This window comes from Scardinius erythrophthalmus (genome assembly GCF_964197995.2).
Source record: "Scardinius erythrophthalmus genome assembly, chromosome: 6".
Classification (NCBI taxonomy): Eukaryota; Metazoa; Chordata; class Actinopteri; order Cypriniformes; family Leuciscidae; genus Scardinius; species Scardinius erythrophthalmus.
The window spans coordinates 7,278,859-7,295,152 of record NC_138226.1 but is presented as its reverse complement, the minus strand read 5'-3'; the positions used below and the strand labels follow the sequence as shown (position 1 = coordinate 7,295,152).

The following is a 16,294-nucleotide window of genomic DNA, read 5'->3' as shown; positions in this document are numbered from 1 at the left end:
GGATTTCGTTTAGCCACATCTAATTTAAAATCTAAATGATATCCAGCAAATCTATTTTTTTTGGGATCAAAAGGTTAAAAACATCGCTTCCTGCACCACTTTTCGTAGATTGTGTAGATCATATCAGAACATAGATCAAAAGATATCATATTTTACTAAGTTCTAAATGAAAGTAAAAAAAAAAGCTGATTCTTTTCAACCAGTCAGTTCGAAGGATTCACAAAGTAATGATTCACTGGTTTAAATGAGATTAATTGTTTTCTGAATGAACTCTATGAATCAATATAATACATAATATAGCAAGTTTTGTGTATTTTAGGTTCATAACCTTTATTGACTAGTTGCACCAACATGTAGTTAAAGATGTACGCTTGCATTATTATTATTAATCTTTGTAATAAATTACACTACTGTTCAAAAGTTTGTGGTCAATACAATTTAAAAAAAAATATATATTTTTAAGTATCTTATGCTACCAAGGCTGCATTTATTTGATCAAAATAAAGTAAAAATGTTAATATTGTGAAATATTACAATTTAAAATAATGATTTTCTATTTTAAAATCTAATTTATTCCTGTGATGCAATGCTGAATTTTCACCATCATTACTCCAGTCTTCAGTCTAACATGATCCTTCAGAAATCATTCTAATATACCAATTGCAGCTCAAGAAATATTATGTATTATTATCAGTTTTGAAAACACTGTGCTGCTTAAAATGTGTGGAAACAGTGATGCATTATTTCAGGAGTCTCTGAATAGAAAATCTATAAGAACTGCATTTATGTGAATTGGAAATCTTTTGTAACTTATCTTTACTGTCACATTTGAACAAATTAATGCATCCTTGTTTAATAAAAGCATTAATTTCTTAGGGAAAAAACAACAACATACTGACCCCAACATTTTCATTGGTAGTACAGTATATATTTAAAAATAAAAAAGGCTATTGAATAAAAAAGTTGCAATATAGCTGCAACTAATGATTATTTTAGTAATCTGTTGATTTCTTTGATTAGCCTAACTGGATTTAAAAAAAGCAGAATTTCCTGTATCTTCTGAGAAAGTAGATCAATGCTTTGATCAACCTTTTGCTTTTTGGCCTTTTTAAAACGTATCACTATTAAGACCTTGTTTAGCCTTTTGTTTGCTCTTCCTGTTCTTACCAATTTAAAAGAATCAAAGACGCTCATTCAATGCGCCGCTGCACCAAGATTTGAAGACCTCCGATGCAAAAGCCTCTAAAAGCCACATGTCAAAAATGAGATAATAATATTGAGTGAATGCTCTCCGCACATAGTAAATTCTCATCAAATCTAAATGGCTAAATCCCAGCCTGAGCCCATTCAGAAATGTCGGCACTTGGGTAGAAATCTATACATAGGAGCCTGATAAATGTTAATGTTAAAGAACTGCATCTGAAATCTTCATTTACTGTCCTGCTGTTTCCGCTAGTGTTCTGTGGCACACGAGGCTGAAACGAGCATCCAGTTTTTTTGCCACTCAGTGATTGGCCGGCGGTGGATTCCCTGGGAGCCATTATTCTGTTGTTCTGCAGCGAGGCCATCTGCTCTTTCTTCAGTGTCTTTGCACAATCTGCCTCGTTGTGTCCGTCCATCCTCCGTCTCCCACCGCAGTGTATGGAAACTTCATCACACGCTCCTCTGGCTTGCTGTGAAGGTTGTGACGTAGTGTGTGTGACTGTTGTCTGCTTTTATTTGTCTCAGGAACTGCGCAAGCGTATAACGGGGACTCAGATGTTCTATTTCTCGCACATACATATGCGTAACCGCTGTAGCGATGTGTCTATAATGCATTATTGTACATGACAGGGTGTTTCTTTGCTAAATGATGGGAGAAATCGTTTGCTTTGTTCACAAACAATCCAGCGTAACACAACACAAACTTGGATTTTCTTGGCTTTCGGCCTCTGTCGTGACTAAGAGAGGCTGCTGTAGACATCACCCCAATTATGTGGGTCGGTGGATTGGCTTTCAGGAATTAATGTAATGAATAATTGATCACAGTCGCCTTCATGTGGATGCTGACTAATCGTGCTCACCTGAGGCTGTGGAACGTTTTGTTTTATGATGTTGCTGAACTGAAAAAACTGTTGCACAACTTTTTTTTTTAAAGACTGGATTATATTCATACATAGTGAATATTCAATCAATCATTCAAGAAAAGCTCTTTTTTAAATGAGTAAGGAATCAGCTGTTAGCAGAAGGAATGGGAATCTTAAAGGGATAGTTCACTCAAAAAATGAAAATTGTCATTACTCATGTGTATCGTTCCAAATCACTCTTTATACAATGAATAAGGATGAAAACGCCATACAAGTAATAATGACTCATAAGCTGTATTCACAGTTTTTTTAAGCCGAACAATCAGTTTGGTTGAGAAATGAGTTAATTTTAGTAATTACTCTCAAAATATCTTGAGCTTGTTCTCTGGCACATTCATGACATAGGCTAAGTAATGGTTTCTAATTCACAAACGAGTTGTTCTTTTGAGTTGAATCTTTTCAGTGAATCAGTTGATTCACTTCTTAAAACTGGTTAATGTTTTGTTCACAAAAACAATGCAACTTCTTTTTCAATTGTTTCAAAATAATTTGTCAGTAACTGTACACTAAACAAAAAAATATATTTGAGAACTACTTGCAAGAAAAATAAAAAGGTAATGTAGTTAAAGAGATGCTTTCAGAACTGGGTTATCATTATATTTGGTACATGTTGACACATGTCGAAACCAGTCAGTTATCATAAAGCCTAAAGTACTCTAGATTACTCAGAAGTTGAAACTTAATCATGAGTATTTTTGACTAATTTATTGAAAAGTCATTCATACAATCCAATTACACCCACTGGTTATGCTATATGTTTGTTGGACCCACAATTAATTTGATATAGAAATCTTTTGTGACATTATAAATGTCTTTCCTATCACTTTTCACCAATTTAATGCAACCTTGTTGAATAAAAGTATTAATTTCTTTAAGAAAATGTTTTTGCTAGCTCCAAGCTTTTGAACAATTGTTTTGTTTTGGTTTGCAGGCTCACTGAGCTCCTGATTCCCAGCCCTAGTTATCAGAGTCCTCAGAGGAACTGTCATCCTCGAACTCTTCATTTCTGTCATGACTGCTCACAGCTTTTTTTTATGTGTGTTTGATGGATGAGTCAGTAACTCCACCATTCCTCCTCCTTCCGTCCCCCTTCCTCTGTTTGATCTCTACTTCAGGGCAGAGGTTGGTGGTTGCTTGAAATGATTTGAGTTTTTTTTTTTTTTGCAGAGATTGTCTCAACAACAACTACTACTACCAGGAGTTGAGGTAAATTGCACTTATGCGGCACTTCCCAATTCCCCCAGATCAAATTTTTGGGATTTTTTAGGATGTATGGAGCTACGTGCCTGTTCCACCCCTGGTACCTTACAGCCCAACTCAGTGCTGCAGAGAACAGTGTCTGAGGCAGGTGGACCTGAAATCCACTGATGAAAAAATAATGAAATGGCTGGAAAATATAGGTTGTTAACTGCACTCCTGACTGGTTTTGAAGGCTGGTGGATTTTCGGTGTGGTGTTTTTTTTTTTTTTTTTTAATGTGACCCAGTTTTTCTCTATGTATGGTGCAGTGGCTGGTGCATATGAGGCAGCGTGAGGAAGATGGACTACTTGTTGAAAAATGAATGGGAAAAATCTCTGTAACCAGTATATGGCATCTGTAGGAATTAAAGTCCCACATTTCAGTTAAAAGAGCCAATTGTTTAGGCACAATTTGTGTCTTTACACTAGTAAACTTGTGCATTAGCTGAATCGGTCTAAATAATTGTAATTTGAGATGCACTGTTTGCAATTTTCTTTGTCTTTTGTTCTTTTAACATAACAGACTGCAGCAAGAATATTAGGCTGCTGTCACTTTAAGAGTTTATACACGGATCCAATATACTTTTACACAACTTGCGTAATTTTCTCTACTAATTAGGTTCCAAAACTGACTGTGTTTAACTGAATACTCATACTCAATACTCGCCAAGACTGGCATTTTAACATAATTTTGGGAATTTTGCACAATACAAGCACTATTAAACCAGAGCGAATGAGACGAGTGAGAGTGAGAGGAGGCGGGTGTGTGTCACTTCTCCGTCGGAGTGAAGAGAGTGAGAACGTACAGCTGACGTTATTGCTGAACGTTACTGACGATGAACCATCTCGGAAAGACGTAAGACTGACCGGCCAGTCACCTGTCCGATCATGTACCTGCCGATTGCGGTCCCTGGCTGGTCGATCGGTGCATCTCTAGTTTTAAAAGTGATTCGTGTGAAAAAAAAAAAAAAAAAAAAAATCATGATGTTAAAAAAATATGATTTATAAAACTGATAGTTCTGGTCCTTGATTCTGATTGGTTGAGCTGTGTTCGAAGCTGTTGTAAATGACTCTACAAACATATACCTGTTAATTTATTCAAATAAATATTTTTGTGGACTAACCATTTTATAAAAGCAATAGCCAAAGCCTCCTGAAGCCATGGTTTACATTGAATTTGTAACTCCGCTCCGTGTCGTGCCTAAAAACACCCCTTAACTGTTCTAAATTCATGGTAAACCACTGCTTCTTGGGGCTTATTGCTTTAAAATCAGCAATAAAAATATATTTAAAATAACATATTTATATAAAATAATTATTTTATTGAACAGATTTTGTTTCTCCATTCAAGGTGATGTACTTGCATTATAAAACATAAAATGCACATTAACATCAAGCTAGTTATAGTTGACTTCTTCAGTCCTTCATAGTCAGAACAGCCATGGCTTGCCTGTCTGCACTTAAAACTATTTTATTGTGTCAGCATGTTAATATAGTGCCTAAAATAACGCCGTAGAAGGGCTGAATTCACACTAGCAAGAAATAGTTTGGCAAATTGCTTCCCATGGGCAGTTTCAGTGTTTAGTTTTGCTCTCACACCCTGCCTATCAGTGTTTTCTGAAATATTATGTGTCCACTTTTTGTCATGCCTAAAAACACTCCTTAACTCTGGTAAAGTCATAAAATCCTAATAGCCTTGAGTGACTTACTGCTACAAGACTCTAGCTATTACTTTAAAGGGATTGTCCATCCAAACAACACTGGACCTTGTTGACTTCAATTGTACAAAAATACACTGAGACATTTTTTGAGATATATCATCTTTTTTAATATTCAATAAACGGTTTATTTATTGTAATTTTAAAGAATTATTTTGAATTATTAGCTTACAGGCTTCTATATGTCGTCCGTTGGCGTTATTTTGTCACTTATTGAGAGCTAGTATGCTAGCTGGAGCTGTTTACCTCCAGTCTTTGTGCTAAGCTAGGCTAGCGGTGGGTGCGTCAGACAGAGTTACGATGAGAAGGGGATGTATGGACTTACCCAGGGCTGCCAACTCTCACGCATTGAGCGTGAGACTCACGCAATTGACACTTTTCACACACTCTTACGCCACACATCCATTTTCTCACGCACAGAAAAATTGCGGAGCAAAGAGGTACTTTTAATATTAAACTAATTCTCAGCTCTTAGATTCCGTGAATTTTATTACGAAATTCAGACAAAAATACGTTTTGCGCTTGTAAATGTGACGTGACAGATCGCTGAGCGCCTCAGTTCAAGTGCATGTGAACCGATCATCTGTTACTTTTTTAATTAAAGATGCAGTACAACTTACCGAAAGTATACATAATATCGACCAATTAGTGTTTTTCTACCACAGAAAGAGGTCAATATAACAGCAGGAGAACAATTGTCACATAACGTTACATTTACCTCACGAAAGCCATTTAATGACCATAGCATGTTAATTGAATAGAAAAAATAGCTAGAGATATTTTGCTAAGCACTATATTGCATATTTATTATATATTTACTTATGCCATTAAATAATTGTTATTATAACAAAAACTGCATTATATTTAATTTAATTTGTTATTTTTAACCTTTAATAATACCAGATTGGGCCCTCTATGTTTACAGCATTAGGTGAGATTATTTTTTTTTAATAAAATTTAAAATAAACATGTATCCAAATTAGTCAATATTGAATCAAAATCGGAATCAAATCACAAGAATGAAATTGAAATCTTGAAATTTTTGTCAAGCAATAATAAAAACTGTATCCTACCAGTCATTGTACAAACATTGTAACATGTTGTCACTAAACTTCATAAAACTCTATTTAGTTACCAAATGTTTTGACAATCACAATTACACTTATTGTGATGCAATATTTGTTTTTACAAATCTCACTCCAAGCTAAACTCAAAAGTTGGCAGCCCTGACTTACCCTAACTCTGAGGGATACGGTGAATAAGCTAAAGTCCCAAAATGTCACCGTGTTCCTTTAAGAATGCAATTCTCAATGCAACATCCATCATGAGTGACCTACAAATTTCACAATTTTTCACAATCCTGACAGAAAATCAAAACACTACGTGATCCTCCTAAAATGCCGTCCAAACAAGTTACCCAGAACTCAACACGGCGTGACGTCAGCTTCATATTCTCTATTATTGATGGATAAGTGTTCATGGAGGATCCAGCGCGATAATTTTTTCGAACACCGAAAAGAGCTCAATATTTTTTCAATTATTTTTGGTCATACAGAGTAAGACAACATTCAAAACTGTAAAGGGTCTACTTTTATAAAATAAAGAAAACAAACAGGGATCGCTTTCTGTCGTCTCTGTCTCTGTATACTGGAGTGCGTCACACCGTCTCCTTTCTGTTTTTTTCCTGACTCATTCTTAATCTTTACATTTGCCGGTTCGCTGCGGCAAGCTTTATGTGTGCGCTTGAGCGATTAATGTATGTTTTTAAATGCTCAATAATATGGTTTGGTAATTCTCTCGAATGTAGGACAATGTGAGCAATGTAACATATAATATTCTTTCCCAGCCCTGAAACTCAAACCATTTTCCGATGCCACATCCCCCAGTATATATTTAAGTATTTAAATTAACATCATAAACATGCGATTTAGTAAACTGTTGGCTTAAATAAACAACTAAAAAAATCTTTAGTCGGGAAGCCTTTTTAAAGAAAGTCTCTTTCCCCTTTCTTCTGTTCTGAAGTGACCCGAGGTGCAGAATATCTATGATTACAGGTTGCGTAATGCATTTTGAGGGAAAGGAAACGAATTCCTCTCTTGCTTTGTTTGAAATGCCATTCTTTTATGCACAGTAAAGTTCCTGTGTTTTGACTGTCCTGTTTGTCATTAGGGTCACATTTCAATGAGTGCACGCAGATTTTGAAAGTGGCCCGGTAATGAAACCAGAATACCAAAACAATGTCAAGTGCAATGAGGTGCGCTGTGGACAAGCAGAGGGTTCCTTTTTATTTTGCTGTTGTCATCTCTCTTGCTGAGATTGTTTATTTCTGACATTTTTTCCCCCCTCTTCTCTTTGGGTTTTGTCAGCGTTCTCTCTCTCTCTCTCTCTCTCTCTCTCTCTCTCTCTCTCTCTCTCTCTCTCTCTCTCTCTCTCTCTCTCTCTCTCTCTCTCTCTCTCTCTCTCTCTCTCTCTCTCTCTCTCTCTCTCTCTCTCTCTCTCTCTCTCTCTCTCTCTCTCTCTCTCTCTCTCTCTCTCTCTCTCTCTCTCTCTCTCTCTCTCTCTCTCTCTCTCTCTCTCTCTCTCTCTCTCTCTCTCTCTCTCTCTCTCTCTCTCTCTCTCTCTCTCTCTCTCTCTCTCTCTCTCTCTCTCTCTCTCTCTCTCTCTCTCTCTCTCTGCGCCTCTGTAGTGGTGCACTCAGCAAGGGTGAGTGTGATGCAGCAGTGTTTTCTAGTTCATGTCAATCACTGCCAAGTGTTTAGTTTTCTCTCTGTATATTTTACCACACTTGCTGCTTTAATAAACCAATAAGCCATGATAAGCTGTCTGGTTGGGGCTATACAATAGGCATGAGGTGTTCTGTTGCTTAAAACACCTTTGACCATGGTAAAATCTTGGATTAAAGTACCAAATACAGTGCTATGCATAAGTTTAGACACCCATGCTAAAGTTGACTAAAAAGAGGAATAAAAAATCATCTTTTGGAAATTGAACTTAATGCCTTAATAAAAAAAAATAGGAAAAATCCAAGCTTTACAGACACCAGTTTTCTTTGTGAATGAATAATGTATCGTAAATAAATAAATGTTCATCCTTAAAATACAGGGTGCATAAGATTGGACACCCCTATGTTAAATTCCCATAGAGGCAGGCAGATTTTTATTTTTTAAAGGCCAGTTACTTCATGGATCCAGGATACTATGCATCCTGATAAAGTTCCCTTGGCCTTTGGAATTAAAATAGCCCCACATCATCACATAGCCTTCACCATACCTAGAGATTAGCATGGTTTTATTTCAGTTAGCCTAATAGCTGGTTTGATTTGCATTGAGAGATGATCTTATGGAAAGTACTCCATGCCAATCTCTAGGTATGGTGAAGGCTATGTGATGATGTGCGGCTATTTTAATTATTCAAGAAAATTGGTGTCCTTAAAGGTTGGATTTTTCCTAATTTTGTTTAATTAAGGCATTAAGTTCAATTTCCAAAAGATGATTTTTTTATTCCTCTTTTTAGTCAACTTTAGCATGGGTGTCTAAACTTATGCATAGCACTGTATATATGTAGTTGTTCATTGTCAGAAACTCTGCCCGTTAATATAGAATCTGTGGTTACAGATTTGACTTTTTAACTTTTGATCGACTGACTTTTAGGGCGCTTTCACACTTGGTTCAGTTGCCTGTTCCGAACCCGAGTTCGATTGCTCCCCCCGATGGACTGTTCACATTATATTATTTGTATCCGAACCGCGGTACGCTTGCGTCATCAAGCTGCAGCTGCCGCGTAATCCTGTTGTTTGGTAACCGCTATGAATGAAAATGTCAGCATTTTAATGTGTGTTTTCCAGTTGCGTTTTTGTTTTCGTCAGCCCATACAGTTTTCAATTTGTTCTGATGACCAAAGTAAACCCTTTCCGCTCATCTTGAAAGTGTGTGCGACTGACGACTACATTATACGTCATCAATAGCGGTTCACTTCCGCGATTTGGTACGATTGCGTTCATATCAGCAGCGTTCACATGAACCGTACCCTGACTCGAGTACGGTACACGGGTGCGCACCCGAGTTCGGAAGACAGCGTTCACATCATCCAAGCGAACCGAACTCTGACGTCATTCGAACCCGGGTGCGCACCAGTGTGAAAGCGCCCTTAATGTGGCTCATCCAATCAGAATCTAAAGTCCGCATCAGTCGTTTCATGTCAAGCCTAAATACTTCTTGCAGCTTCTGTTTTGGGTATAAATTCAGTGCCTTGTTTATCTGGAAATACATGCTACGCTTCCTCTCCATCTGTCTGTGTCTCTCTCCTGTCTCACAGACTCTCAGCATCTGAGTGACAGCTTCCGCCGGGAGCACTCCAGCCATAGAGAATTGTTTCCTCTCCTTTCTTAGCACTGCTGACAGGCTGTCTGTGACATTGGGAATACAAGGGACTGAGACAAAAATGTGATATTTGTGTCTCAGTCCTTGTGGATGTGGCTGTTGTGGTTAAAATAAGAAGGTCGCGTCATGTGTTTGTACTTTCCACTGATAGCTTGCCTCTTCATTTGTTAATGATGGAGAGTTTAGCATTCTGTTACATTCAGTTTCCATGGCACACCTCGGTCATGTTTTACTTGAGCTAGCTAATGTGTGGACAATGTACAATGCTCTCAATTCAAGACAATTTGAGGCGAGCTGCATAGAAATTAGACACTGTTAGGCACACATAGGCAGTATTTTAAGGCATCATGGGTATTTTGTAACTCAGATACACTTTTTAAAATCCTGTTGCAAATTGCAAAGCGTTATTAAATTATTGTGAGATAAGATTTAGTCAAACACCATCAGATTGACTAAAGAAAAACAGTATTATTTAATCATTTTTTTACTTGACGACAACCTTTGAAGTTTTGTGAGCTATGCTATACAGAGCCTTTCCTAAGTTTTCTGTTGCATTGACTGAAGGTGTAGTCAAAAAAGTTCCATTGTCTTTTGTCAATAGTGTAGAAAAGTGTGAAGCACAGCTCACACGCAATTCACTTTCAAACAAAGCAGCTTTCTTTTAGTCAACGTGGCTAAATCTGTTGCAAAATTTGCATGTGGAAATCTTTTGCCCTCCACACGAAATTCCCGATTGTGTGGATTCCTATTGGAAGAATGCCTATTTCGCCTGAAAAACAGCAGTGAATGTGACAGTACCTTGAGTGTTTGTTCACAATGCTTTTGAAAGCTAATCTTACATCCATGTTTAGATGTTTGTCTGAGCCTGTTGTGTGTACTCGCTCTGCACTCCAAAGTATTGTGGTAAATTTCCGTTTAAATTAGGAAATTTAGGAGAGCGCACTGCACCTAGTTATCCACAGGTTAAGAAGTGCCATTGCTTCCCATAAGAATAGTTTAGCCACTTAGTTTAAACACTTTTTCTCATTTAATTTTACACATTTTTATGTAAATACAGTTCTGTGCCTTTTTATGTAGAGCACTTCAGCTAAACACTCTGCATTTGAGACAAAAGCCACTTAACTAGCACCTGCACCATTATTATTTAATGAAGCAACAACCACGTTCCTCGTATTTGTGGTACCAGATTTAAGGGTACATTAGATTGTTCACCTCCATAAGGATCTGCATGTTTAAAGATGTTTAAATAATTGCTGTTTTTGTGTTATGACACCCACCGTGACAGGATCTGACTGTCTGTATTATTTGTTTGTTGTTTAGCCAGTCGTGTTGTAAAGCTGTTTGATTCCGGGTCTTTCTGCCGCTCTCTCCGCTCAATTATGGATCGTCGTAGGCGTCTGGTGTTAACGCTTATTTTTAACCTCAATAGGAAGTTGGAACAAAGCTTCCCAGTGTCCCGCTCTCACCGTGCAGACAGGAATATTACCTCAGCGAACTGCCTGTGTCTGAACACATTTATATACATTTTTATAGAAATGCGCACACGCTGGGATCTCATTAAGTTGTTTTGTGAAAATGCTACAGCATCAATTATTCAAGAGTTGGTTTATTGTAAAGGCTTGGATTTCCTCTTGGATTCCTGACGGTTGGGTTTCTCGTGGTCTTTTATTCATGGGCTGGTGAATACGGTGTAGCAGGCCGGTTTCCCTGAGCATTTGCAGACGCAGAAGTCAAGTTGAGCTGCATCAATTATGGTGGTCTGAGGGACGTTTTTTCTCTTTGTGAGACTCCTTATTACATGCTGAATTAGTCAAAAGCCTTGAGACAAAAAAGAATCGACCTTGCAGATGTACTGTTCGTACATTGACATGGAGCAGAGTAATGATGGCTTAATAATTCAGCATCTCGGGTCTTAAAACAAAGGTTGCTGTTTAGATTTAAACCAGGATATCTTGTCGTGTGTGTTTGGATGGGGGGAAATATCAAATATGTATATAAATGCATACTTTTTTGCCAGTTTCAGTTAAGACTTTAGAAACTTTGGTTTGGAGCCTTCAGGCTAGTGTCAAAAATAAATGTCATTTAGCCTATGTTATCAACATTTGCCCCACTGAAATCACATTTTTGAGGGCTTTTTTCTTTTCTTAATCTGGACATTTGTTGAAACTGTTACCTTTAAAATCAAATCAACGTAAAATACGAGTTGTGACCGTTTAGTTTGCAAAACAAAGTTGCATACTACTACTACTACTACTACTTATAATAATAATAATAATAATAATAATAATTTAGTAGAATTATTATTAATATTATTATTAGTAGCAGGGCTGCACGATTATGACAAAAATAAAATCATAATTGTCGATTATTCCCTTGAATTGTAATCAATTACGATTACCACAATTTACATTGAATGACGCTGAATAGTTTAGCCATGGGACCCACATTTCCCACAAAAATTGTTGACGCACACAAGTAGGCTACTGTCCCCTTGACTTAGCCTAATATACAAATAAATTGTAAGAATATGACTAATAGGCTACTGATAAATAAACAGTAGGCCTACGAGTTTAAGCTATTTAAATAGCAGTCCCAAACTAGTTTTTGTTAATACAATCTTGGTATGAGCCACCACAGTCATTTAAAATTATACAAAATAACCAATAAGTGGCATTATGGGGTTATGGAAACAACAGTTACCATGGTGATACACAATACTTACAAGAACTGTTAAAGTGAGTGCAGGATACGAGCGCAGTATAACAACTGGCAGGACATGAAATTTCGTTTTTCTGAGGTGAGAGACTTTTTATTTCGTATCAAGTTATGAAAATAACGATAGAATAATGACACTGACATATAGCCTGACAACATCTCATCTGACCGCAAATAAATACTGAATCTGGACAACACGTTGTTTTTTTTCTAATTTAAAACGTAATGACGTTGCATGCTTGTAGTTTATTTTGCGCTGTATATAAAATTAAGCGATACACAGCGCGCTCCGCCGCATTTGCGCGTGCATTTGAAGAGTGCGCACTACTGCAGTTTAGCGCTTGACAGGAAAGTCAGTTTTTCTGAGAGAAAAACTATTTTTCTGAGAGAGTTTTTGCTTTTTATTTCAGCGTACACTTACGTCTCTGGTAGTTCCTATTGTGCTGGGTTCTCTGAAGTAGTCGTGGTTCGCCTCTCACAACGTAACATGCTCAAAACACACCACGCAGAATAATGTAAACGGCTTTTTTTTGTAATCGCGGTTTTGAACGATTACCTAATCGTGGCATCCGTAATCGTAATTGCTATTAGAAATTTGATTAATTGTGCACAATGTGCAGCCCTAAGTAGTATTCATAATGTAGGCTATATTATTTTCATTGTAGTCTCATTGCTTTTGTCAAAATTGGTTCTGCATGTCAACTTTTAGGTTTATAAACAACATTCTCAAAAACATTCTCCTTGGAGACAGTGATTTTGACGGCGTTGACGCTCTTTGGGAAATCAATTTATGAATGGCTTATTTCAGTTGTTTTTACTTATTTAGCAGGTTTCCATAAAGTGTGTAAAAGGACATTTTTGGGACTTTTTTATCACTTGCCATGTCATTTACCCCTTAAGCTGTGGTTTAAGAGACAGTTCACCCCAAAATTCAAATTCTCTCATCATTAACTCGCACTCATTCCATCCCAGATGTAAAAATCAAAGTATTTTTGGTCACACTTTAGATTGGGGTCCAATTCTCTCTATTAACTAACTATTAACTATGGCTTTAGCCTTGATTAAACTCCTAATTTTATTTTTTTTAATAGTTAGTAAGGTAGTTGGAAAGTTTAGGTTTTAGGTAGGATTAGGGATGTAGAATATGGTCATGCAGAATAAGGCATTATTATGTGCTTTATAGATACTAATAAACAGCCAAAATAATAGTAGGGATGGGACGGTATGAAAATTTAATATCACGATTATAGTGACCAAAATTATCGTGATTATCAATATTATCACGGTTTTGTTAAAACGAGATGAAAGTGTTCAAAAAGTTTTATATAACAAGTTTTATATTTGAAAATCAACAAACAACAAATAAAACAAGCAGCTCTATGCACTTTTTAAAGCAAGATTCTATTCTGTGGCATTTCCTTCCTTATAATGACCGTCATCAACGCATTATATCACCGCGCACATCATATCGCAACGGACGCGCTCTCTCGTTTCATTCAAATACAAGTTGCCGTCTTGCGACTCCGTTTTTAATTGTATTGAAAATGAAATCAGAGTTGATTTATTGTTTACAATATATAGTTTGATAATATAGTTGTGATCATTTTGTCTGGACGATTGTTTTGTACGCTGTACATAATGGATTTATAAACAGGTAAGATTTAAAACATTAATCTCAATTTAATGTCCCCATAATTATGTGGTAAAAAAAAATCGGTATTAAAAGTAAAAAGTGTATAGCCTACATGGCTCAAAGTCACTTGCTGCGAACTTTTCTTTGCGGATGCTTCACGTTTATTTCAAAAGAGTGATATAAAATAGTTCAACTTAAAACAACATTTTATGCCCAATTATTTCCCAGACGTAACGTTAGTTTTGGTATTGAGGTCAAAGTTAACTTGCCTTGTGTTCGCTATACAACAGTTGGTGATGGTCACACAAGACGACTTGGCAGATTTGAAGTTTCTATTGACTCGGCAGAAGTGTTTCTATTGCAGCGACTTTTTCTTGTGCATGTTCTGCAGACAGGGTGACCATCCTCGATTAAGTTTACCTCAGGACTTTTGTTAAAGCCAAAATATGACCACACCTCAGAATTGGTCCTCTTAAAAGGCTGAAAAATCTCCCGAGCACGGTCACTGGCACTGCCTTCCGACGTTCTTGAATAAAAAAAATAAAAAAACCCAACATTGCGCGCTGCACGCCTGCATCAGACATTTTTGCTGGCTGAACAGGATTAATTAGTGAGTTATTAAAATCGCGATAATCAAACACGGTTTTAATGATAATTAAATTTTAAACGATATTACTAACCGTCAGTACATTTTATCGTGGTTTATAGTGAAACCGGTAATCGTCCCATCCCTAAATAATAGTAATATGAATGCCAATAAACAACTAGTTAATAGTGAAAATTGGATCCTAATCTAAAGTGTTACCATTTTTCTTTTCTTGTACATGACTATCATTTTGCTTCAAAAGACATTGATTCATCCAAAAAAAAGGTCATGAATTTACCGTCACGATCGCTGTGTGTGGGTTTTTCAAGTGTCAATCGAGTAGTTCCCATTCACAGATACTCACAGAGATGGATTATTCATCTAAAAATTGTCACTTGTGTTTATCTGAAGAAAGTCACATCGGAGATGGCATGAGAGTGAGTAAATGATGGGAGAATTTAAATTTTTTGGGTGAACTATCCCTTTAATTTGTGACCCTGCTGTGGACACTGCCCAGTGTAGGTGTGGCAGTAGCTGTTAGAAAAGAGGACGTATGAACCCCACCAGAGACTATGAGTTTAAACACTTTTTCGCCACCGCCTCCACACCCTCCCCTCCCTTTATATGACTTTGCCCTGACCTTGTGGTCTGGAGAAAAATGACCAATCTATGAGTGTCCTCTGACACATCATGCCTGTAAGGGCATCATTCTGCTGACAAAGACCTTGTCATAACTGTCTCTCTGCATCTGCAATTTTTTTTTTGTCCTAGAAAACGTATTGGTTATGCATTAGGTCGTGCGTGTCTCTTTATTGAACCCTGGGTGACCTTCGCTTGCGTGCGGTGGAAATTCAGCCGTCTTGAGCGCGTGCGGTGTCACCCGTGTTGCAGTGCAGGATAAACTTACAAGCTCCTGTTGCACTGCTGACAGTGAATTACAGTTCCTGCTGGATTCCTCCTAATGATGCAGGAACGGCTCTGAGATGGAACTTCCTCCTTCTGAAAGGCCTAATTGTTTGGAGCTTGTTAGGCAGAAAGCGTCTGCATTAGTAATGTGCGAATCTGAATGAAGAATATTGTATCCCTGTTTTACAGTTCCTGGTTTAGAAAGTGCCAATTATGCAGAAATATGGGCTTCAGCGATGATGGTTTAATTGCTGTATTGAGTGTGTGAGTCTGGGGAAAAACAGTGGCTTTGTGCTAGGCTATATGATAAGCAGGCGTGTAGAGCATGTAAGTTCTCATGAGATATGGATGCCTAATTCATTAACAAGATATTATTTATACCATTAGGTGTAAGTTGGTTTTAATTGTGGATGCAAATGTTTAGATTGTCTAATGTCAGTGCTTAAACATTTTTTTAAATGCTCACTTATGTATTGTGCATTTAGATTAGTAGGCTACTTAACTAAATTAAGAATATATGTACTTAATTTTTATTTTATTTATACCCGCATGTAATGCACTGAAATGAAAATTTTAGCTAGTACAATTAATGGGTTTTTTTGAACAACGTTTTATAACGGTATATTGTGAACCCCAGATTTTTTATTGATATGGTATTATTTTTAAGTTAATTTTACATAGGGATTGCACTGATGTGGAAGTGTTAATATTAATTTAAATAAATATACAAATGTTTTGTACTTATCCATTTTCAAATTGGTTAATATAATATTTTTTTTACTCTATGAAAACACTAATGTACAACTGCTTCCAATATTAGCATAATCTTAACAATGTTGAATTAATTACTTATAATATTAGATGAAACCAATATGATCACCAATATTTTGTGCACACTTAAAGGGATACTTCACCGATTAGCATTAAGCTTTGTATCAGTAGAAACCCGGTAGTCTTTTCGAATGACCGTGCTTCCCTCCCTCATGTCCCCCT

The 16,294-nt window shown here is 36.8% G+C and overlaps 1 protein-coding gene across 3 annotated transcripts in view; it reads left to right on the top strand.

Annotated features, from left to right (window-relative positions):
• The window catches only part of adarb1b (adenosine deaminase RNA specific B1b), a 157,152-nt gene that overhangs the window by 11,481 nt on the left and 129,377 nt on the right, over positions 1 to 16,294 (top strand). Inside the window, exon 1 of one of the 3 annotated variants that reach the window (XM_081369204.1) lies at positions 3,294 to 3,332. The exons of the other annotated variants lie outside the window; for them this stretch is intronic. The gene's annotated coding sequence lies outside the window, so the exon portion shown is untranslated. Of the gene's footprint in view, positions 1 to 3,293; positions 3,333 to 16,294 lie in introns of those variants that run through there. 3 annotated transcript variants of the gene reach the window in all.